General features: G+C 43.1%; 1 pseudogene; it reads left to right on the top strand.

Moving 5' to 3' along the window:
• The first annotated feature begins 7,156 nt into the window (after positions 1-7,156).
• On the top strand, positions 7,157-7,781 carry LOC125522357 (putative lipid-transfer protein DIR1 pseudogene; annotated as a pseudogene).
• Positions 7,782-24,250: the final 16,469 nt, after the last annotated feature.

Genomic DNA, 24,250 nt, shown 5'->3' with positions numbered 1-24,250 from the left:
ATTACATCATCCAAACACTCATGGCCCGACTATGGCGCCAAAATAAAAGAGAACCCAACAAGCGACACGGTCCCGTTCACCCCCAACTGGGCACCACTACTGATCATCGGGAAAGGAAACATAGTACCGTTGAGAGTCTTCGTCGAACTCCCACTTGAGCTCATACGCGTCTCCTGGAGCGGAATCATCAGGCCCTGCATCTGGTGTAATAGTAATCTGTGAGCCACAGGGACTCAGCAATCTCGCACCCTCGCGATCAAGACTATTTAAGCTTATAGTTATGGCAAGGTAAATATAAGTGGAGCTGCAGCAAGCGACTAGCAAGTATGGTGGCTAACTTATTCGCAAAGGAGAGCGAGAAGAGGAGGCAAAGCGCGAGCGAGAAACTAGAGAGCAACCTGCGCAAACATTACTCCAACACCGTGTCCACTTCCCGGACTCCGCCGAGAAGAGGCCATCACGGTAACACACTCAGTTGATTCATTTTAATTAATTAAGGTTCAAGTTATCTACAACCGGACATTAACAAATTCCCTTCTGCCCATAACCGCGGGCACGGCTTTCGAAAGTTCAAATCCCTGCAGGGGAGTCCCAACTTAGCCCATGACAAGCTCTCACGGTCAACGAAGGAATAGACCTCCTCCCAAGACGTTTCGATCAGACTCGGTATCTTGGTTACTCAAGACATTTCGACAGGTTAAAACAAGACCAGCAACACCGCCCGAATGTGCTGACAAATCCCGATAGGAGCTGCACATATCTCTTTCTCAGGGCACACTCAGATTGTCTAAACTTCCGGTAGGCCAGCCCAGAGTTGCCCCTGGTAGCCACCGGCGGCTGACGGTTTGGACCAACACTCAGAGGAGCACTGGCCCGGGGGGGTTAAAATAATGATGACCCTTGAGTCTGCAGAACCCAAGGGAAAGAAAAGGCTAGGTGGCAAATGGTAAAACCAAGGTTGGGCATTGCTGGAAAAGCTTTAATCAAGGCGAAATATCAAGGGGTTCCCATTATAACCCAACCGCGTAAGGAACGCAAAATCCGGGAACATAACACCGATATGACGGAAACTAGGGCGGCAAGAGTGGAACAAAACACTAGGCGAGAGGCCGAGCCTTCCACCCTTTACCAAGTATATAGATGCATTAAGATAACATGGCAATATAATGATATCCCAACAAGTAAAAAAATGTTCCAACAAAGAACGGCCTCCAATCTTCACCTGCAACTAGCAACGCTATAAGAGGGGCTGAGCAAAGCGGTAACATAGCCAATCAACGGTTTGCTAGGACATGGTGGGTTATAGGTTTGACATGGCAATTTGGGAGGCTTGCAAGCAAGTGGTAGGCATCGTAGCAATGGCATAGCAAAAGAGCGAGCAAACTAGCATAGCAAAGATAGTACTGATTTCGAGGGTATGATCATCTTGCCTGCACAGTTGTCAGAGTTGACTGGATCCTCAAACGCAAACTCAACGGGCTCCTCGTTAGCGAACTCGTCTCCCGGATCTACCCAAACAAGACAAACAAGCAACAAGGATACAATCAACCACGTGCAAGAACCCAAACAAGACGATGCGATGATGATATGCTATGCGGGATGCGATGCGGGATGCAAAATGCAAGATATGACAGGAAATGCATGAACCTGGCCTCAACTTGGAAATCCAAGTGTGCCACTGGAAAGATGAGACGAAATCGCTTGAAAACGATATAAAGAACGCTGGAATTGGAGTTACGGTTTGGAAATGGCAAGCGATTCAAAAATGACACCGGTCTGCGATTTACAGCAAGTAGCCATCTAAGTGCAATGAGATGAACATGCTACAGCAACCAAACATGACAACAAAATACATGGCAGGGATGCACACAAAATGCTTAACAAAAGTCTAGCACTGAGCTACGGCCCAATCATCCATTAACAGGTTCAAACAAGTATGGCAAAAATGCATATGGCAAACAGATCTCAGACTTAGTGAAATTAACACTTGTCTGGAATTTCAGATCAGGTAGCACTCTTCGGAGCAACAAAACTAGCCAAAAAGGACCAGAAAATACAATTGCAAGCATGTGAACATAGCAAAAACATAATCAGTTTTCATACTTAGTGAAAACTGGCACATGCTGAAATATAACTCAAGTAGGCATGTTTACGAACTCGACGCACTCACTACGGTGCAAGTCATGGCAAGACAAGCATACACCCATCAAGAAGGCACAAAATGCAAGCTAGACATGGCAAGAACAATAACATAGCATGCACGGATCAACTACAACAACACCGGCAAAATTGCAAACAAGTTGACAATCTGCCCAGATTCACAAAGTAGCAAAAGTAGAGCTTGATTGACTCAAGCTAGGATGCTCCATAATTGCAAACAAAGACATGGATGGATAGAGAACTACAATATTAACAAAACATCCTTACTGATCATCCTCAAAAGAGGCACGGATCACTAGGAAACAACATAAACATATGGCATCATGAAATAAACAGATCAAGGACTTAGTGGAATTACTAAGTCCCTGAAAACAGAATTAGCAAGTGCACCAGTTTGCAAACTTGCACTAGTCACCACACTCATCACAAAAATACATGGGTTGCACCTCTGGAAAGATGACAAAAACCCTTAACAAAACACATGTAGAACTCACAGGCATATCATGCACACAATAACCATGGCAAAAATGACAAAAGTGCTAAACGGAGTAGCAGATCTGACAATTAACTCAAGTAGCCCTCTTCTAACAGCATTTCGGGCATCAAGATGAACTCAAATGAAAATGATGCAATGGAACGAAATGATGTACTCTCTGGGATGAACATTTCGATATGCTATATGCATGAATCGGAGTTACGGATGCGAAGTTACGGGGCTACGAACATGTGCATATGGACTGAGAATTTCGGGACTTAGGCAAAAAAATCAATCTCTAGGGTTTACTGTTCATCGCGAACCGGATCTAGATCGGGAACGCAATCCGAGGTCCATCGGACCTCTCGCCGGAGCTCCTGTTCGCCGGCGCCGGAGGGAGAGGCCGAGGTGAGGGGCGAGGCCGGAGGAGGCGGCGGGGCCGGCGGGGTGACGCGGGGCGGGCGGAGGCGGCGGGGCCGGCGACGCGGTCCGGCGACGGCGGCTCGCGGCGGAGGCGGCGGCCCGCGGCGAGGCGAGGTAGCAGGCGGCCTCGGGCGGCGGCGGCTGCCGGCGGACAGAGCGGGGAGGCGGCGGAGCGGCGGCGGCGGCGCGGATGGGTCGGGCGGTCCCGCTGCGGGCTCGCCGGGCCGCGGCGGCGGAGGGAGGCGGCGGGACACGTGGCGCCTTCCGGTTGGCGTGGGCGGTGGGGCGGACAAAGTCCGGCGGCGGGATTTTTGTCCGGCGTGGCGCGGGGACGATTTCTAGGTTTTCGCCCGGGATTTGGAATGTAGGGATCTATATATAAGGGTAGAGGGAGCTAGGAGAGTCCAAATGAGGTGCGGTTTTCGGCCACGCGATCGTGATCGAACGCTCTAGATGATGGAGCAGAGTTAGGTGGGTTTTGGGCCAAATTGGAGGGGTGTTGGGCTGCAACACACACGAGGCCTTTTCGGTCCCTCGGTTAACCGTTGGAGTATCAAACGAAGTCCAAATGATACGAAACTTGACAGGCGGTCTACCGGTAGTAAACCAAGGCCGCTTGGCAAGTCTCGGTCCAATCCGGAAATGTTTAATTCCCACACACGAAAGAAAGGTAGAAATGGCCACCGGAGGAGAAAGAAGCGCCGGAATGCAAAACGGACAACGGGGAAAAGCTCGAATGCATGAGACGAACACGTATGCAGATGCAATGCACATGATGACATGATATGAGAAGCATGACGACGACAAAACACACGGAGACAAAACCCAAACCCGAAGAAATAAATATAACTTAACGCCGGAAACGGCAAGAGTTGGAGTACAAATTGGGAAAGTTACATCCGGAGTGTTACACCTAAGCCTTCTCAGAATTAGTTCATGCTTGGCCATGTTAGCGGTGTGCATCATTTCGTCCATACCCCCTCTTTTCACTTTATCCTGTTTATTATACATGATGGTCTTGTGCAGGCTGAAACTAGGATGACCGGATCTACATGGGGGGATGGGGGGGGGGGTCAGAAACCTTTTAATTGATGAATGAATAGGATAAGCTTTTCGGGGCCTCCAATACAACGCTCTCTGCCTCGAATTCCCTATATTCACTGATAAGCTTTTCGGGGCCTCCAATACAACGCTCTCTGCCTCGAATTCCCTATATTCACAGCAGCGCGAGTGACTGGGATTACCCATTAAGCTACGTGCCTCGTTCAATGTTTTTCTGGTGAACCTACTATAGCGACCGAAAACACTATAGAAGACGAACATGACGTTGGCTAGGAGCACTGTAGCACATGTTTATTCCAACAGTTTTTTAGAAATTACGAGTATTTTTTAATACATATTTTTTTGAAGTTTTTGAACATTATTTTATTTTTTAAAACAATTGGTAACTTGATCATTTCTTTTGAAATCTGAACTTTTTAAAAAATGATCTTTTTTTCAAAAAGTAAAAATATTTCCTTTTCTCGAAAATCCAAAAGCCATTTTGAAAACTTAAATATTTGGGAAACACGAACATTTTTTCAAAATTTTAACATATTTTAAATTCCAGGATATTTTTCTAAAGTCATTTTTTAATTTGTGAACAATTTGAAAATAAATCATTTTAAAAAATGCAAACATATTTTGAAATTTTATACACCCTCCGATCCATATTACCTGTCACAACTTTAGTAAAATTGTAGCACAAAGTTGTAATAAATCTGCAGCAAGTAACATGGATTGGAGGGAGTACATTTTATAATTTTGAATTATTTTTGAAAAAACACGAATAATTTTTGAAACATTATTTCTTAAAAAAATGAGTTTTTTGGAAAAAGAAAATCTAAAAAATAAACAGAAAAGAAAAGGAAGAAAGACAAAACACCCAGAAATCAAGTAAAGAAAATGCGCAGCAAAAATGGTTCGGAACTTTCTAGAAGGTTCTCAACACCGGTCAGTGGGAACTCCTAACTGCCGCTCTTTGCAGCAGATCATCGACCGCACACACAGGCGGATATCCCTACTGGGCCGGCCCAAGCTAGCGACCAAGTGAGCCTGTAGACCTAAAAAAAACTCGCGTTAGCAAGGGATCCAACCCAGGTTCCATCTTTGCGGAAGACGTGCTATTACCAGTTATGCTAGTTTGTCTCAAAAAAAAAAAACCAGTTATGCTAGTGTGCGTTTCTGAATATTGTACTGCGCGAATAGTGAAATCGTTAAGAAACAAAACCAGTGAGATCCGAAAAAAACAGGTCACGAAATTCCATAAAAACCAATGTAGTAACTCATGTTATGTTTCTAAAACGGTAGCCAGGTGTATATCAACTATAATAGGCGAAAACTTAAAAAAAAAATCAAACATGATTTTTAAAAAATGAAAAACTTTTTGAAATGCAAACATTATTTTGGGAAAATAAAAAATAGAAACAAAATAGGAACAAAAATGAATACAAGAGCATTTTTCTAAATTATGAACTATTTTTTGTAAACATAAAACATATTTTGAAAAATAAGAACAAAATTGAAGAAGTGAACATTTTTCAAAATTAAAACTACTTTACAAGGCTCAATGATTTTTTAATTTGCGGATTAATTTTGAAAACATAAACATTTTCCGAATTTGTCAAAAAAATTTGAAACATGTTGCATTTTTGGAATATGAGAAGAAATTTGGGAGACAGGAATTTTTTCAAATCCTGAAACATTTTTTAATTTCAGAACAAGAACTAAACGTGAAAACATTTTTTGAATTTGTGAACAAATTTTAAAACATGAATATATTTTAATATGTGAACAAATTTTGAAAAGAAAATATTTATTAAATCTGCAGCGAGAATTTAAAACAGGAACTTTATTTGAATTTCCTAAACATTTTCCGTTTTTTAACATAATTAAAATATGATTTGTTTTTGAAATTTTGAACAAATTTTGGAAATGGGATTTTTTTGAAAATAAATATTGTTTGGTTTGTAAACAAAATTTAAAATGGTGAATTTTCAAACTTCTTTGTAAACGTAATTTTTTTAATTTGTGATAAAAAATTAAAAATAACGACCATATTTAGAATTTTTAGGAAAAATTTGAAATGGAGAAGAATTGTGAAAATCCCCAACAAATTTGAAACGGGATTTTTTTGAATACGTGGACAATTTTTTTTAAAAAAGAACACTTTTTGAATTTGTGAACAAGTTTTCAAAACATGAACATTTTTTGAAATCCCAGTCATTATTTGACAATTTCTGATAACTTTGAATGGAAATATTCTGAACAAGTTTCGAAAAACTCTCCAAACAAGTTTTGAAAATAGGAATATTTTTTGGAATTCCTGAACATTTCTTGGAAGTGCAAAACATTTTTCGAATTTGTGACTCTTTTAAAGCACGATCATTTAAAAAAAATATTGAGCATGTTTTAAAAGCACAAACATTTTTTTGAAGTTTCCAATTTTTTTTGAAAACATGAAATCTTGAAAAAAAGAAAATTAAACTTGAAAAAGAAACGTAAAAAGAAAAAAAACAGAAAAACGAAACATAAAAACCTAAAACCTAAAGGAAACAGAAAAACCGGTTCGTGGAACCTTCTAGAAGGTTTCCAAAACCAGAAAAACCGGCTGAGAAATGTAGAAGGTTCCCAAAACCGGATACGCTTCATCAACACGTTAATGGGCCAGCCATGGTAATGGCTCCATCGCCAGGTCAGGAATCTTTCGGACTGTTCCCAAAACCTGGATCGTAGAACGCTAATCTGTGCGTCAAGGCAACTACTTGACGCGCGCACGCATCAAGTAGGAAATCCGTCCCCTAAAAAAGAATCAAATAGGAAATCCGAAGCTTTATGCTGATGTTTCAAAGAAAAGTGTGAACCTGAGAAAAAGGAGCGGCCGAAAAATTTGGCCGAGCCCAATCGAGATCTCAACGTGCAAATAGAGGCGTAGCTTTCTCCTCTTCACTTTCTACAAAAAAATCTATTTACTGGTGAACATGCCAGTCGATGTCACAATCCACAGTCTTACAAAATGAGGCCTATAAATACTCCACCCTAACGAGACGACATACTCAACCTCGCCACTTCATCAGCAAGCAGAACCACAAGCAGAGAAACAGTCCCACAAAATTGATAGCATTACAGTCATGGCCAAGGCACAGTCCATGGCGGCGCTGCTCGCCGTGGTGCTCGTCCTGGGCGCGTCCGCGGACGTCGCGCACGGCGTCTGCAACATCTCCAGCGGCGGGATCCGCGCGTGCCAGCCGGCGGCGGCCATCCGCAACCCGACGGACGCGCCGTCCGCCGACTGCTGCGCGGCGCTGGCGGGGGCCGACCTGCCGTGCCTCTGCCGGTACAAGAACGTCGGCGCCATGTGGGTGAGGTTCTACAAGATCGACGTGAAGCGCGCCATGGCGCTGCCGCGCAAGTGCGGCCTCGCCATGCCCGCCAACTGCTGATGGATGCGTCACGAAATATATGATGGACTGAAATATCTATATACCTAGAATAAATGAAGCACGTGAAAGACCGTTTCGTGCTTGCTTTGGTGTGTACTATGTACTGTCAGGGCCGGTCCTGACTTTTTAGAGGCCCGGGGCGAACTTAAAAAGTGGGCCTAATGTAGTGAAAAATATAAGTTACATCGATATAAAGCACAATCGCGCAAAAAAAAAAAATACAAAGCATAACATTTTTATGCCCTAAAGAACTCCTTTTTTATTATTACTAAAAATATATATACCGGATCTAACTTATCTGCTATCATTTTCTTTCTTCTTTCTCAAAATCATGTTTTTAGCCAACATTTTATAAGAAAGGAGTGGAAATACCTGAATTTGTCAGTGGAAAAATAGAAGAAATCCAGCTACCCAATCCCAAGCATATCGGATCTTCCTAGGGTCCACATATCCTCAAATGAGCAACATGTACATAAATAGAAGATCAGTCTGGGAATCGCTAGAAAACAAAGAAAAACAGTACAAAGATCAAGCGGAAAAGGACTATGCAATCACAAGATCTTTGTAGGCCTTTGACCCAAGAAATTGTCATGTTGCAACTTGCAAAGTGAATGAGCTTATGAAGTGTTGCGCTTTGCCTGTGGCCGTCCGCTAAATGAGAATACTTATATGCAAATCCATAGGGGAGTGAGATGGAGAAACTGAAAGTGTATCAAAAAAATCAACTTTAGCGGCAGTATCCATTAATTTGCTAGGCATGCTGCATGCTTCGGGAGTAGGAGCGGAACGGGGAACGAGGAGACAGGAAGAAGAAACAACGGTGGCTAGTGTTAGGAAATGAATCGATTGAATCGAAACTGGGATGGTGTCTTTCACAATTCACGTAACCTACTGGGATGGTGGCTGGAGTAGTTTTTTTTCTAGCAGAACGTAACCTAGCTGATTGGGCTACATGCTTTAAGGCCCATTTTCTCGGCTGTGTAGCATATGTGCACAGGGTTGGGGCCCCTATCGGGCTGGGCCCTAGGGCGTTGCCCTTCTTGCCCCTACCCAGGGCCGGCTCTGTGTACTGTGCTTCATGAGCTGCATGGATATGAATCACGGTTGTGCATGGAAAAATTAATCAATGAAGAACTAAGTTGTGGAATGTAAGTTGGATCGCTACTTTATAGTGAAGAAGTTTTTTTTTTGACTCACTTAGTTTACAAAGATAGTACAACTGTAGTACAATACACGTGTAAGAGCATCTCCCCTCCCCCCACCATATTTTCAAGCGAACAATCCGGATGTCATCGCGCTCTGTCGTCGCACCGCTTTTAGATGAAATTAGAGAGCTATCTCTTCAGTTTAATTCATTTGTAATTCAACACATTTGTAGATTGGCCAATGTACCGACGCACTTGTGTGCTAAGTTAGATTGCACGCTAAGTGTCTTTGAGAGTTGGATCAATGAGACTCCGAGCTTCCTGGTCGGTACCCTTTTGGCAGATGCAAAAGGAATACATTAGCTGAATAAACCTCTCAAGTTTCCCACAAAAAAAAAACTAAAAAAACTGGATACTATCCGGGACAGATGTGCACATGGTCCATGCTACTGGGCCAGCCCATTGCAGTTATACCCAAGCGACCCAGTAGCGAGTGATTTCTTCAGTGTGGTACTGTTTCTAGCCTTTTTTTCGTTCGGCTTTACTGAAAATAAAAACTTACTTATTCAAAATTTGTTTTTTTTCAATTTAAGAATACTTAGAAAATCCAAACCATTTTAAAAAAATATTCAAGAATTTTTAAAACATGAACTTTTTTAAATACAAGCATTTCTAAAATAATTGACCTTGTTTTAGAAATGTGATCACTTTTTAGTACAAACTTTTTTTAAAAAAATCTGAACATTTTTTTGTTTTTTGGGGAAAAAGAAAAACAACATAAAGCAAAAAAGACTGAAACTTTCGAGATGGTTACAAAACTGATAAAAGAACTATAGAACTTTCTAGAAGGTTCTAAATACCGGAATCCTTTAGTTTGTACTCTAGCTTGAATGGGTCGGCCTATATGAGCACTCCCCTCGCGCCTTCTTTGCAAAAGGCCGACACAGTAAGCGTTAAATTTGATTTGCCCATAATATTGTTCGGAGAAAAAACCCGCATTCCAACACAAAACCCAGATCACATATTTGTCTAGACCGTCCGGGCCTCCCTAATCATGGGACGTCCGGAACATATCCCAAAAGTATGCCACATCAGCTCAAATCCCACCCAAACTCACATGTTAGCTCAATTTCCCCACCTCCCTCTCTCATCACACAGACCTTCCTACGCCCTCGCAACCCATTTGGCCACCGAGCTAGCCCCGGTATCTCCGCTGAGCCGCTGCAGCGAGCAACAGAGGTTGCCTTCCCGCCTAGATTTGGAGGTCAGCGGGGAGACCAATTGGGCGTCCATGTGCGTGGGTATTCTGCCCATCGAACTGCCACCAACGTTCCACTCAGGGCCGCACCTGCGACCAAAATGAAACCACATGCTCATCCTCCTCTCTGTCGTTGAGCACATGCCCTTGTTCCATCTTTAGTTATAAACTCGAAGATATGATTCCTTACGATAGTTTGAGATAACATGGGAGTAATAGATGAATGTGTCAGTAGATGTGCTTGAGTAGAGTAGTGACAAGCTGTTGTAAGATTATGTGGGATCATTGCCATTATTCATTAATAAACTGAAAGCTAGAACCTTTAGTGCTGGGATGAAGTGCAAGTTGAGGGGTGGTTGTAAGTAAGCTGGCACCTAGGTTAGATCGGGACGAACAATAGGCTTATGTCTACCAAACTATCCCCTAGGAGTTTCTTGGTGATGCGATACTAATGAGACATCTATTTAATATTCGTAATACACAATAGAGTTATTTATACTAATCTGAGATTGATGCCATGTTGCTTCTTTTACCTTCATTTTTTCTAGCCTCTTCGGTATTTAGCATTGCCCACTCTCACTTTGAGATAGGCGCATACTTCGCTAATACATCCAAACACCATGGGAGGGCTACCTCTTTCCATGCGTCAGCCCATAATTTATCTTTCTCAAAGGACTCATCATACTTACATATGGCATTTCTATTTCATTGTTAGATATATTGCAAAGCAAAAAAAATTCATCATTACATGATTAGATATGTTATTCCTCGTTATCATTTTGCTTTGTATATCATACAGAGATAACATCATATTATTGTTGCAAGGCCGCCATTATTCATTGTCTCATACTCCCTCCGTCTCAAAATAAGTGTCTCAACCTTATTACAACTTTGTACTAAAGTTAGTACAAAGTTGAGACACTTATTTTGGGACGGAGGGAGTATATGTTATGCTACATCATTGCACATCCTCATACACTGTTAGAAGCGTTCATTAGAGTTTCTACATAATGTTTATCATTTGTTCAGTTGACTTGTAAGTAAATTTAAAGTGTGTTATATATCATTCTAGAGTGTTGCTCCTACCTTGAGAGATCAAATAAAAGATGCACCATGAAGGTGCCAAAAAAAAAGGAACGAGAGAGGGAGCAACACTAGTATCCTTTTTAGTATACACTTGTGATTCAAAGTAGTAACTGGCCTTAGCAAATATCATAGAGTGCTTGATTGTAGCACTACTGCATTTCATATACAGTCTTCATGTACTTCATGTTTCATATACTAGTTGATTTTAGGTTATAGAACTTGGCTTGTATATTCCAATGGTGAGCTTCCTCAAAAGCTCTATATCTTTGTGGGCAAGCAAGTTAGATGCACACTCCACTAGTCCATTATGATAACTTTCATACACTTATAGCTATAGTTCATTTGTTGCATGACAATCCCTACCCCATGAATTGACATCGATTATAAGGCCTTTCTTTGCCGAATGATCAAGCCTTGTTGATTCGAGACTTTCTTATACCTTTCTGAATTCTCATAAACCCTCGTTATTATTAGCTATTCCATTTGAAAAGTGACGTGGCTAGACTCGGGCTCAAGCATTGCATGAATGTTATGTGGTGCATTGGTATTGCGTGGTCAAAGTAACTTGGTTTGCTTTGGATGGTTTTTGATAAGATTGCCATCATACGGTAAAGACCAAGCAATGCTATGTTTCCAATATAATTTGACATTCTTTCTTAACGCGTGATAGTGAGAACATTGATTGAAAGCACCGAATCATTGAAAGCGAGGGAATGTTTATTTGCATGTTTTGATGCTACTTGCTTGTTATCAATTATAAACTATTACATATCATCATTATTCTTTGAGTCACACTGACGGTGTCCTGGACTAGGGGGTACTCACCACGTCGTCTCCCGATCTGTTAGATTGGGCCGAGGACCCTCATGACCGTATACTCATGGGCCAGTTCAGACAACTGCCGCATACATGGAAGATTCCACAAGACTTGGTGATCAAGACAAGGACTCCTCCCCACCGGCATATTCGGCTATGACTCTTGTTATCCTAGGCCTCTGGTGCATTATATAAACCGAGGCCAGGCTAGTCGATAGATCATATACAACAACAATCATACCATAGACTAGCTTCTAGGGTTTAGCCTCTATGATCTCGTGGTAGATCTACTCTTGTACTACCCATATCATCAATATTAATCAAGCGGGACGTAGGGTTTTACCTCCATGAAGAGGGCCCGAACCTGGGTAAAACATCATGTCCCCTGCCTCCTGTTACCATCCGGTCTAGACGCACAGTTCGGGATCCCCTACCCGAGATCCGCCGGTTTTGACACCGAAATTGGTGCTTTCATTGAGAGTTCCGTTGTGTGTTCGGCAAAAGGTTGATGGCTCGCCTGCAGATCAACTGCGACTTCGGCATCTTCGTCACCAGCTCGACTGGTCACCTTGGTTTGACTAAGGACTGCGCCCTACCTCCGATCGTCATGTTCGGATGAGGGCCTTTATAAACATCAACTCCGATCTCTATCAAGATCATGGAGGAATCATCTAGGGAGCCCGGGGACTCAACGTCAACATTGCCCTCGGGCGACCGTGCTGTTTTTCTGGACAGCAAACTTGTGTCCGCCGCCACCACCTCCTCAAGTGTCTTTTTAATGATCTCTTTGGTGGAATTGTGCGGAATTGAGTCTACAGCAACCCTGGAAAATTTCGTCGAGTTCCGATGGAGGAATCTCTGGCAATCCACGATATACCAGAGCCCTGTCAAATCTGGACGGGAATCTGGATGAGTTTAGGGCATGGTGTCCAGTTTCTAGCTCGGACGTCCTTTGAAAGATCCAACCGTTGATCCGATTCAGAATTCCTATATCTACCACCTCTCAAAATTTCAGCTCGATCCGACCGTCGAAACTGCGGGAACCTTCCGATTAGTGCATCACTTTTCGGATATGTTTTCTGCGCGAAAACGAATCCGACCCGAGTTCGTCTTTTTTATAAACGGGATTTCAGACATCCCTTTTGAAGGAAGTTTTGTATGGGGTATTGTGTTTTGTTTCCGAACACATCCCACTAACTTTAAGATCTTTTGAACATGATCTTCAACATCATGCTGGTGTCAAACCACTCCGGCAATATTGCTCCACGGCTGCCGACCTGCGCTAGACACGTCGTCACTTTGTTGAGCCGAGCTCAACTTCTTCGGATCATCATCTCGGCAAGCCGAACAAGAGTCCGGCATCGCAAAGGATAAATCATCACCAACATCGCCGCCCCACGGATTACACGGAGCGGGCATACCGGCATCGCCGCACGGTCACTTCATCAAGCCGGCATCGACTACGTCACGACCTGCATCAGTAGGGCCGCACTATTGCTTCTTCAAGCTGGTGTCCATCACGCCGGCCTACTTCGACTCATCGGCTGACATCGAGGCTCCGTCACCTCGGCTAGACCGAGGACTTGGCTATTTCTTCATCAACATACTCCGGTGACTTCGGCGTCACCAGCCGACCAGCTTCGTCACGTTAGCTAGACCGAGGGCTTCGCCTCGGCAAGCCAACCTTTGCCAGCATCACCGGGCCATCGCTTTATCGCCCATCAGGCAATGGGTGTGTGGATCGATTCCCGATTTTGGGAGTCACTTTTCTTCGGAATGCTACAACAAATAAACCAGGTGCTATTAATCCTAACAATTTTTGCTTGTTGGGTTTATTTTTCTTAAGGAATTATTACTCTGGTTTGTTCCATCATCTGTACACAGATCTATCAAATGGAGGCCACATTAAAAATGGTCGTGTGGAGGTTCGGTCAGTTTCCGTACATTGTTCGGCGAACGCTGCATCCGGAGCCCGGACCGCCCTGCAAATTCAGGCTTTGTCACGCCTTCACTGCGTCACGCCGACGCCCTGCATCGACATTGACTTCGGCGCCAGGCCATATTTCTTTTATTACTCACTTTGCATAAATTATTTATTATGCAACATTTTTTTATTATTATCATTACTATTATCTCCGGTTTGCATTATTTCTTGTGCACAGGAAAATGATCCGGGTTGGGCAGTATCGTCAACTCGGCGTACTAACATACCACGTCACCTCGGCTGGACGGGGGGCTTCGTCAACACTTCATTACCCCATGCCGGGGACTTCGGTATCACTCTGTCGGCCTGCATTGGCCGTGCTATGTCACCACTTGGACGTGCTGGGCTCTTTGCTCCGCCACCTCGGGACCGGCTTGGGGGATGGAACCTTGTCCCGCATCAAGCTCGGACCACGTCGTCAATACCAAACACATTAATCAGCTAAGTTGCCTTCATGCTCCAAGTTTTAAATGTTTTACTTGTGTTCGGTTCGACCAAGCATTATACTTTTTGGAAAAAGTTGCTTGTAAAAATCTCCTTGTCAAAACTTTGTTTGTGACACAAAAATTCAAGGACCCAATTCACTTGGGGGCTTCCTTTATAAAGCTTTTCCTCTTGCATATGATTATACTTGTACGGCTTCGTTCCTTGTTCGTGTACTATGCCACAATATGCACCATATTGACTTAAGCGATTTGCAAGCTGGGTTGCCTCGCTCCTGTGTTTACCCCTACGTTCCCGATTGTTCGGCTAGGGAGTAAAGGGATCACCTCTGCGATTGTCACGATCGGGTCATCCGAGCCGGACCTCAGACTGGGTGAAGCCGAAAGCTAGCGCTCTTATAGTTTTCAATGATGGTCGGCACACAACGGAACTCATGAGTACAAAAAGTCTATTGCACAAGTCTCATAATAACAATGAGCACCGAAGAAAGGTATCAGCGGGGGTACTATTTTCTTCGAAGATGCTTCTTACACTTCGCAGTAATATAGCATAAGTTCCCTGAGCGCGCTTTGTCTGTTACAGCCTTATGGCCTGATTGCCTGGTTATTGGAAACACTGTCGATATTCTCGACAGATGGAGTACATAACACTTTTCGGTCCTTGACCAAAGAGGGAGAAGCCGACGGTCGGTTAAGACGCGTTTAAAGTTCGGTTGAACATAGATATGATATAAGTACTTCGGTATATGCAATCATTCTTTTACCCAAGTCACTTGGGGGCTCTTAAATTTATTTGAGCTTTTTTATAATAAGTGTTCTTCTTCTTAGTCATTGCAAAGTTTTATTATTATTATTATTTATCACTTCTTTTTTCGACACGAGTGTGTGGTCACTAGCCGGGGAGCCTAAATTCTCTCTCAAAGCCGCTAGAGTTTAGTTTGCTAAGCTGGCCTAACGAGAAGTACTCCGCCGTGGGGATAGGAGGTTGAAGCCATAGGCTGACCCGCTTGAAATCTTGAGATAGGATGTGTCATGTTAAAGCACGACAGAAGCATTTTTTTCTAAAGCCAATTTTCGGATTGGCACCGAACACTTGATCTTGTTCGGACGTCAAGTTTTTACTGACGTTTTTTGGTTTTCCAAGCTTGTGGCACTTCTAAACTATTTGTGTGTTTTCAGCACAAGTCTCGCAGTGCAACTCCAGACACCTTTAGAGATCCGGTAAAAACATTCTCGGATATTGCTATATATGCATCGGTTTCGAATTGTGTCTTCGGTCAATAGTTGGGTTGCCCGGCTCCTGCGCTTGCCTCCTACGTTCCGCTTTGTTCGGCTAGGTTCGCAAAGGGAGAACCATTGCGATTGTGCTTCCAGCTCACATGGTTAAGCAGCTAAGTGGAGAAAGCCGAAAACTGACTGTCATAATAAGCGTAAACTGGTCAGCGATCTGATGACGGTGTTAAATGACGGGCCATTCATAACAATGGCCGAAGTGTTTACGGCTTGACCTCGACTGTCGTCGAACACTACCGGGGGCTATTAACTGGCCTCCCAAACTAAAATCCTCGATATTTTGCTCTTACATTAGAGCTGAGGTTTCATGATCATGCTTAGCATGACAACCCAAAGAAAGGAACCGATAGCGGGACTATTTTCTTTGGAAGACATTTCTTATGTTAAACAGTAATATAACATATCTCTCTGCGTACCTTTGTTTATAAAACCGTATGGCCAGATTGCCTTGTTTTTCGTAAATCTTTGCCCTCATAAAGACTTTATAAAGTAGGACAAACACTCCCCGGCTTCTGGCCGAGGAGGTTGAAGCCGATGGTCGGTTAACAAAGTTTTGTACAATGCGGATCCAAGCATTAATGACGTAAATGAAGGAAATATGCCCTAGAGGCAATAATAAAGTTATTATTTATTTCCTTATAATCATGATAAATGTTTATTATTCATGCTAGAATTGTATTAACCGGAAACATAATACATGTGTGAATACATAGACAAACAAAGTGTCACTAGTATGCCTCTACTTGACTAGCTCGTTAATCAAAGATGGTTATGTTTCCTAACCATGAACAATGAGTTGTTATTTGATTAACAGGATCACATCATTAAGAGAATGATCTGATTGACATGACCCATTCCATTAGCTTAGCACCCGATCGTTTAGTATGTTGCTATTGCTTTCTTCATGACTTATACATGTTCCTATAACTATGAGATTATGCAACTCCCGTTTACCGGAGGAACACTTTGGGTACTACCAAACGTCACAACGTAACTGGGTGATTATAAAGGAGTACTACAGGTGTCTCCAAAGGTACATGTTGGGTTGGCGTATTTCGAGATTAGGTTTTGTCACTTCGATTGTCGGAGAGGTATCTCTGGGCCCTCTCGGTAATGCACATCACATAAGCCTTGCAAGCATTGCAACTAATAAGTTAGTTGCACGATGATGTATTACAGAACGAGTAAAGAGACTTGCCGGTAACGAGATTGAACTAGGTATTGGATGCCGACGATCGAATCTCGGGCAAGTAACATACCGATGACAAAGGGAACAACGTATGTTGTTATGCGGTCTGACCGATAAAGATCTTCGTAGAATATGTTGGAGCCAATATGGGCATCCAGGTCCCGCTATTGGTTATTGACCGGAGACGTGTCTAGGTCATGTCTACATTGTTCTCGAACCCGTAGGGTCCGCACGCTTAAGGTTACGATGACAGTTATATTATGAGTTTATGCATTTTGATGTACCGAAGGTTGTTCGGAGTCCCGGATGTGATCACGGACATGACGAGGAGTCTCAAAATGGTCGAGACGTAAAGATTGATATATTGGAAGCCTATGTTTGGATATCGGAAGTGTTCCGGGTGAAATCGGGATTTTACCGGAGTACCGGGAGGTTACCGGAACCCCCCGGGAGCCATATGGGCCTTTATGGGCTTTAGTGGAAAGGAGAAAGGGGCAGCCCAAGGTGGCCGCGCGCCTCCCCCCTTCCCTAGTCCTATTAGGACTAGGAGAGGTGGCCGGCCCCCCTCTCTCTCTTTCCCCCTCGGGGAATCCTAGTCCAACTAGGATTGGGGGGGGGAGTCCTACTCCCGGGAGGAGTAGGACTCCTCCTGCGCCCTCCTCCTGGCCGGCGGCCCCTCCCCCTTGGCTCCTTTATATTCTGAGGCAGAGGCACCCCAGAAACACACAAGTTGATCCACGTGATCTATTCCTTAGCCGTGTGCGGTGCCCCCAGCCACCATATTCCTCGATAATATTGTAGCGGAGTTTAGGCGAAGCCCTGCTGCTGTAGTGCATCAAGATCGTCACCACGCCGTCGTGCTGACGGAACTCTTCCCCGACACTTTTCTGGATCGGAGTCCGGGGATCGTCATCGAGCTGAACGTGTGCTCGAACTCGGAGGTGCCGTAATTTCGGTACTTGATCGGTTGGATCGTGAAGACGTACGACTACTTCCTCTACGTTGTGTCATCGCTTCCGCAGTCGGTCTGCGTGGGTACGTAGACAGCACTCTCCCCTCTCGTTGCTATGCATCACATGATCTTGCGTGTGCGTAGGAATTTTTTTGAAATTACTACGAAACCCAACAGTAAAGTACTTGGATACATAGAGTCATTAAACATAATTTGTGATTTTACTATGGATATCGATCCTTAATTCGGCCACCCATGCCCGCATTAAGGCTCGGGGGCTACTGGGCTTCGGGCTTATTATTTACAAATATTGGGGCACATCGATCCCCTAATCTGGTGTTGCCACCCGACCAGTGTCTCGGGGGCTACTGCATTGCCTGTTCAATGTAGAAAATTTTAAGTGCAATACAGTTGTCGAGGAGATTTTGATCCTCAGGTTGGTCGGCCGCACCCAATCTGAGTCTCGAGGACTAAGCACGCCGCTTTTTGTGTCCCGAAGTATTCTGCCGAGCTAGGACTTGATCCTCAGGCCGATTTTGCAAATCAACCTGAGTCTCAGCGGCTACTAGGATCAGCGGTCTTACGTCATCCTTCAGGTGCATCTCGGGTTTTAGACCGATACACACCTTGAGGGCTACTGGCTATATATCTCGGCAGAGAATAAATTGCAATAATAAGAAATATTGACAAAAAATCGGCCCACAGTCGGGGTGGTGCACCACCACGGAAGCAATCCGGCATAAAGCTCGGGCGCTAGTGGCTGGCTCCATAGAGGGCATTTCCGAAGCTCGGCTAAACTCCTTCAACTTTTTTGAACCAAGGTGATATGATACCTCGGATACAGTCCGGCGTTGGAGCTGGGACACTGTCCGGCGTTGGAGCTCGGATATAGTCCGGTGTTGGAGCTCGGGTACAGTCCGACGTTGGAGCTTGGACATAGTCCGACGTTGGAGCTCGGATACATTCCGGCGTTGGAGCTCGGAAGCGGTCCGACATTGGTGCTCGGCCGCAAAAGATACCTCGAATGCAGTCCGGCGTTAGAGCTCGGACGCAAGAGGACACTGCCTCCCGGGAACAACTTCAAACCCGAGGTGTGGCATAAAAATAACAAGGCATTGATAAAGGCCGGAAACTTAAAGGGGCTCCTCGGATACCCGACGTGTAAACTCGCAGACTGCATTTCGGCGATCCTCAAGAAGATTTGTTGAACCAGTTTTCAAGACCGTCAACCGAAGATGAAGAACAGTTCGGAAGAATCGAGGAGCGTCCCTAACTTGAAGACCGGTTCAGGGGGCTACTGACGGTGTCCTGGACTAGGGGGTACTCACCACGTCGTCTCCCGATCTGTTAGATTGGGCCGAGGACCCCCATGGCCGTATACTTATGGGCCAGTTCGGACAACTGCCGCATACATGGAAGATTCCACAAGACTTGGTGATCAAGACAAGGACTCCTCCCCACCGGCGTATTCGGCTAGGACTCTTGTTATCCTAGGCCTCTGGTGCATTATATAAACTGAGGCCAGGCTAGTCGATAGATCATATACAACAATAATCATACCGTAGGCTAGCTTCTAGGGTTTAGCCTCTCTGATCTCGTGGTAGATCTACTCTTGTACTACCCATATCATCAATATTAATCAAGTAGGACGTAGGGTTTTACCTCCATCAAGAGGGCCCGAACCTGGGTAAAACATCGTGTCCCCTGCCTCCTGTTACCATCCGGCCTAGACGCATAGTTCGGTACCCCCTACCCGAGATCCGCCGGTTTTGACACCAACACACACTTTTACATCAGACCGGTCATGTTCATGTAAGGTAGCATTCACAATAAGGAAAAAATTTGTTATCATCTAATTCCTTAGGAACGAAAAGAGATTATGATTGCGGATGCTGATACATCCCAGACGTATCTATATTTTTTTTGCTTGTTTCCATCCTATATTAGGACCATTGCGCCACGCTTGGCCATCTCCACCATCACAGCACCGAGCCCCCCTCCCCCCCGCTAGGAACATCCCCTCTCCAACATCGACCGTAGGAGCACCACCCCCGAGTGCTAGGACTTGATGTCCCAGCACGTGCGCTGACGTGTCGCCAGGGTCTATGCCCACCAATCTAGGAGAAAGTACAAGAGGTAGCCCTGCCACCGACGACGGCCACACGGGCTTCGCCCGGCGGCGTCCTCTGACGGCAGCATGGTGGGAGGGGACTGATACGTCTCCAACGTATCTATAATTTTTGATTGCTCCATGCTATGTTATCTACTGTTTTGGGCAATATTGGGATTTATTATCCACTTTTATATTATTTTTGGGACTAACCTATTAATCAGAGGCCCAGCCCAGAATTGTTGTTTTTTTGCCTATTTCAGTGTTTCGAAGAAAAGGAATATCAAACGGGGTCGAAACGGAACGAAATCAACTGGAGAAGTTATTTTTGGAAGGAAAGCTACCGGATGGACTTGGTCCCCACGTCAGGAGCCAAGGGAGGTGCTCACGAGTAGGGAGCGCCCCCCTACCTCATGGGCCCCCCGAAGCTCTACCGACGTACTTCCTGCACCCATATATACTCACGTACCCTAAAACTTCCAGAACAGACAATAGATCGGGATTTCCGCCGCCAGAAGCCTCCGTAGCCAACGAAAGCCAATCTAGACCCGTTCCGGCACCCTGCCGGAGGGGGAAATCTTTCTTCGATGGCCATCTTCATCATCCCGGTGCTCTCCATGACGAGGAGGGAGTAGTTCTCCCTCGGGGCTGAGGGTATGTACCAGTAGCTATGTGTTTGATCTCTCTCTCTCTCGTGTTCTTTAGGTGGTATGATCTTGATGTATCACGAGCTTTGCTATTATAGGTGGATCCTATGATGTTTTCTCCCCCTCTACTCTCTTGTAATGAATTGAGTTTCCCCTTTGAAGTTATCTTATCGGATTGAGTCTTTAAAGATTTGAGAACACTTGATGTATGTCTTGCCGTGCGTATCTGTGGTGACAATGGGATACCACGTGATTCACTTGATGTATGTTTTGGTGATCAACTTGCGGGTTCCTCCCATGAACCTATGCATAGGGGTTGGCACACGTTTTCGTCGTGATTCTCTGGTAGGAACTTTGGGGCACTCTTTGAGGTTCTATGTGTTGGTTGAATGGATGAATCTGAGATTGTGTGATGCATACCGTATAATCATACCCACGGATACTTGAGGTGACATTGGAGTATCTAGGTGACATTAGGGTTTTGGTTGATTTGTGTCTTAAGGTGTATTCTAGTACGAACTCTAGGGCTGTTTGTGACACCTATAGGAATAGACCAACGGTTTGACTGGAAAGAATAACTTTGAGGTGGTTTCGTACCCTACCATAATCTCTTAGTTCGTTCTCCGCTATTAGTGACTTTGGAGTGACTCTTTGTTGCATGTTGAGGGATAGTTATGTGATCCAATTATGTTAGTATTGTTGAGGGAACTTACACTAGCGAAAGTATGAACCCTAGGCTTATTTCAACGCATTGCAATACCGTTTACGCTCACTTTTATCATTAGTTACCTTGCTGTTTTTATATTTTCAGATTACAAAAACTATTATCTACTATCCATATTGCACTTGTATCACCATCTCTTCGCTGAACTAGCGCACCTATACAATTTACCATTGTATTGGGTGTGTTGGGGACACAAGAGACTCTTTGTTATTTGGTTGCAGGGTTGCTTGAGAGAGACCATCTTCATCCTACGCCTCCTACGGATTGATAAACCTTAGGTCATCCACTTGAGGAAAATTTGCTACTGTCCTACAAACCTAAGCACTTGGAGGCCAAACAACGTCTATAAGAAGAAGGTTATGTAGTAGACATCAAGCTCTTTTTTGGCGCCATTGCCGAGGAGGTTAGCGCTTGAAGGTATTTCTTTACATCTTGCAATCGAGTCTTTTAGTTTCTTGTTTTTATCACTAGTTTAGTTTATAAAAGAAAACTATAAAAAAATGGAATTGAGTTTGTCTCATACGCTTCACCTTTTTAATATCTTTCGTGAGTATGATGGAAAGGATAATTGTGCTCAAGTGCTAGAAGAAGAAATCTATAAAATGTTTGGCACTAAATATTTGAATGATGAGCATGATTGCAATGTTGTTAGTATGAATTCCTTGAATATCCATGATGCTAATGATATGCAAAGCCACAAGTTTGGGGAAGCTATGTTTGATGAAGATGATATTTTTTGTCCCCCAAGTTTTGATGAGCAAATTTATTATGATGAAAGCATGCCTGCTATCTATGATGATTATTGTGATGACACGTATGCTTTAAAGAATAATTATAACCATGAAACTTGTCATCTTGATCTTAATTTGCAATCACATGATAGTTATTTTGTTGAGTTTGCTCCCACTATTATTCATGAGAAGAATTTTGCTTGTGTGGAGAGTAGCAAATTTTCTATGCTTGTAGATCATGAAAAGAATGCTTTAGATGCTGGTTATATTTTTGAATTCATTCATTATGCTACTGAAAATTATTATGAGGGAGGAATATATGCTTGTAGGAATTGCAATAATATAAAGTTTCCTCTCTATGTGCTTAAAATTTTGAAATTTTGCTTGCTTTACCTTCTATGCAAGTTGATTCTTGTTCTCATAAGTTGTTTGCTCACAAAATCCCTATGTATAGGAAGTGGGTTATACTTAAATGTGCTACTTATATTCTTCATGATGCTCTCTTTATGTTACAATTCTTATCCTTTATGTGAGCATCATTGAAATCATCATGCCTAGCTAGGGGCGTTAAACGATAGCGCTTGTTGGGAGGCAACCCAATTTTATTTTTATTCCTTGCCTTTTGTTCCTGTTTAGTAATAAATAATTTATCTAGCCTCTGTTTAGATGTGGTTTTATGCTTTTAATTAGTGTTTGTGCCAAGTAGAACCGTTGGGAAGACTTGGGGAAAGTCTTGTTGATCATGCTGTAAAAAACAGAAACTTTAGCGCTCACGAGAATTGCTGCCATGTTTATTTGGAGAGAGATATTTAGTTAATTATTTTTTAAGATTATTAATAGATAAATTCCTCAGGTCCAGAAATTTATTTGATAATTTTATGAGTTCCATAAGTATACGTTTGATCCAGATTACTACAGACTATTCTGTTTTTGACAGATTCTGTTTTTCATGTGTTGTTCACTTATTTTGATGAATCTATGGCTAGTAAAAGAGTTTATAAACCATAGAGAAGTTGGAATAGAGTAGGTTTAACACCAATATAAATAAAGAATGAGTTCATTACAGTAACTTATGATGGTGATTTGCTTTCTTATACTAACGGAGCTTACGAGTTTTCTGTTAAGTTTTGTGTTGTGAAGTTTTCAAGTTTTGGGTAAGGATTCGATGGAGTATGGAATAAGGTGTGGCAAGAGCCTAAGCTTGGGGATGAACAAGGCACCCCAAGGTAATATTCAAGGATAGCCAAGAGCCTAAGCTTGGGTATGCCCCGGAAGGCATCCCCTCTTTCGTCTTTGTTCATCGGTAACTTTACTTGGAGCTATATTTTTATTCGCCACAATGATATGTGTTTTGCTTGGAGCGTCAATTTATTTTGTTAGGATTTGCATGCTGTTATTTATAACAATGTTTTGCATCTTTCATTTCAATAAAAGTGGCATTGATAGCCTTTACTATGCCTATGTTACAAGTCCACATGTTGCTGTTTGAAAACAGATATTTTACCGCTGTTGCAATAATTCCCTAGAAAATTCAGAATGTGATAAAATGTTGAAACCTTTTGCATATTAAGATCTGATAAATTTAATACAGTGGGAATTTTCTTTCATAATTTTTGGAGCTAGGGAAGTGTGGATGTTGCAGCATTCTTTACAGACTATCCTGTTTAGGCAGATTGCTGTTATGTTTGCATTGTTTACATATGTTTGCTTCTTTAATGATTCTATTTGAGGATAGGACTATTAAATATGTAGAGACATTTAGTATGAAATGTTGAATAATAATTTTAGTGATTTGCTACAGTAGAGTATGATAAGGTTTTGGCAATGGTTTATACTAACTTATCTCACGAGTCCTTATTGAGTTTTGTGTGGATAAAGCTTTTGAGATTTAGGGAGACCGTGATATGAGAGGAATTAAGGAGACACAAAAGCTCAATCTTGGGGATGCCCAAGGCATCCCAAGATAATATTTCAAGAAGACTCAAGCGTCTAAGCTTGGGGATGTCCCGGTTGGCATCCCACCTTTCTTCTTCAACAACTATCGGTTAGTATCGGTTGATCCTAAGTTTTTGCTTATTCACATGATGTTTGCCATTTTTAGAATGTCATTTTATTTTTCTTTGTTTGCTGTTTGAATAAAATACCAAGATCTGAAATTATTAAATGTTAGAGAGTCTTCACATAGTTGCATAATTATTCAACTACTCATTGATCTTCACTTATATCTTTCGGAGTAGTTTGTCGATGCTCTAGTGCTTCACTTATATCTTTTAGAGCATGGTGGTAGTTTTATTTTGAAGAAATAGATGAACTCTCATGCTTCACTTAGATTA

Source organism: Triticum urartu, chromosome 7A (assembly GCF_056163025.1).
Source record: "Triticum urartu cultivar PI428250 chromosome 7A, HENAU_Tu73, whole genome shotgun sequence".
Taxonomy (NCBI): Eukaryota; Viridiplantae; Streptophyta; class Magnoliopsida; order Poales; family Poaceae; genus Triticum; species Triticum urartu.
The sequence above is the reverse complement of the archived record's forward strand: the minus strand, read 5'-3'. Positions and strand labels throughout refer to the sequence as shown.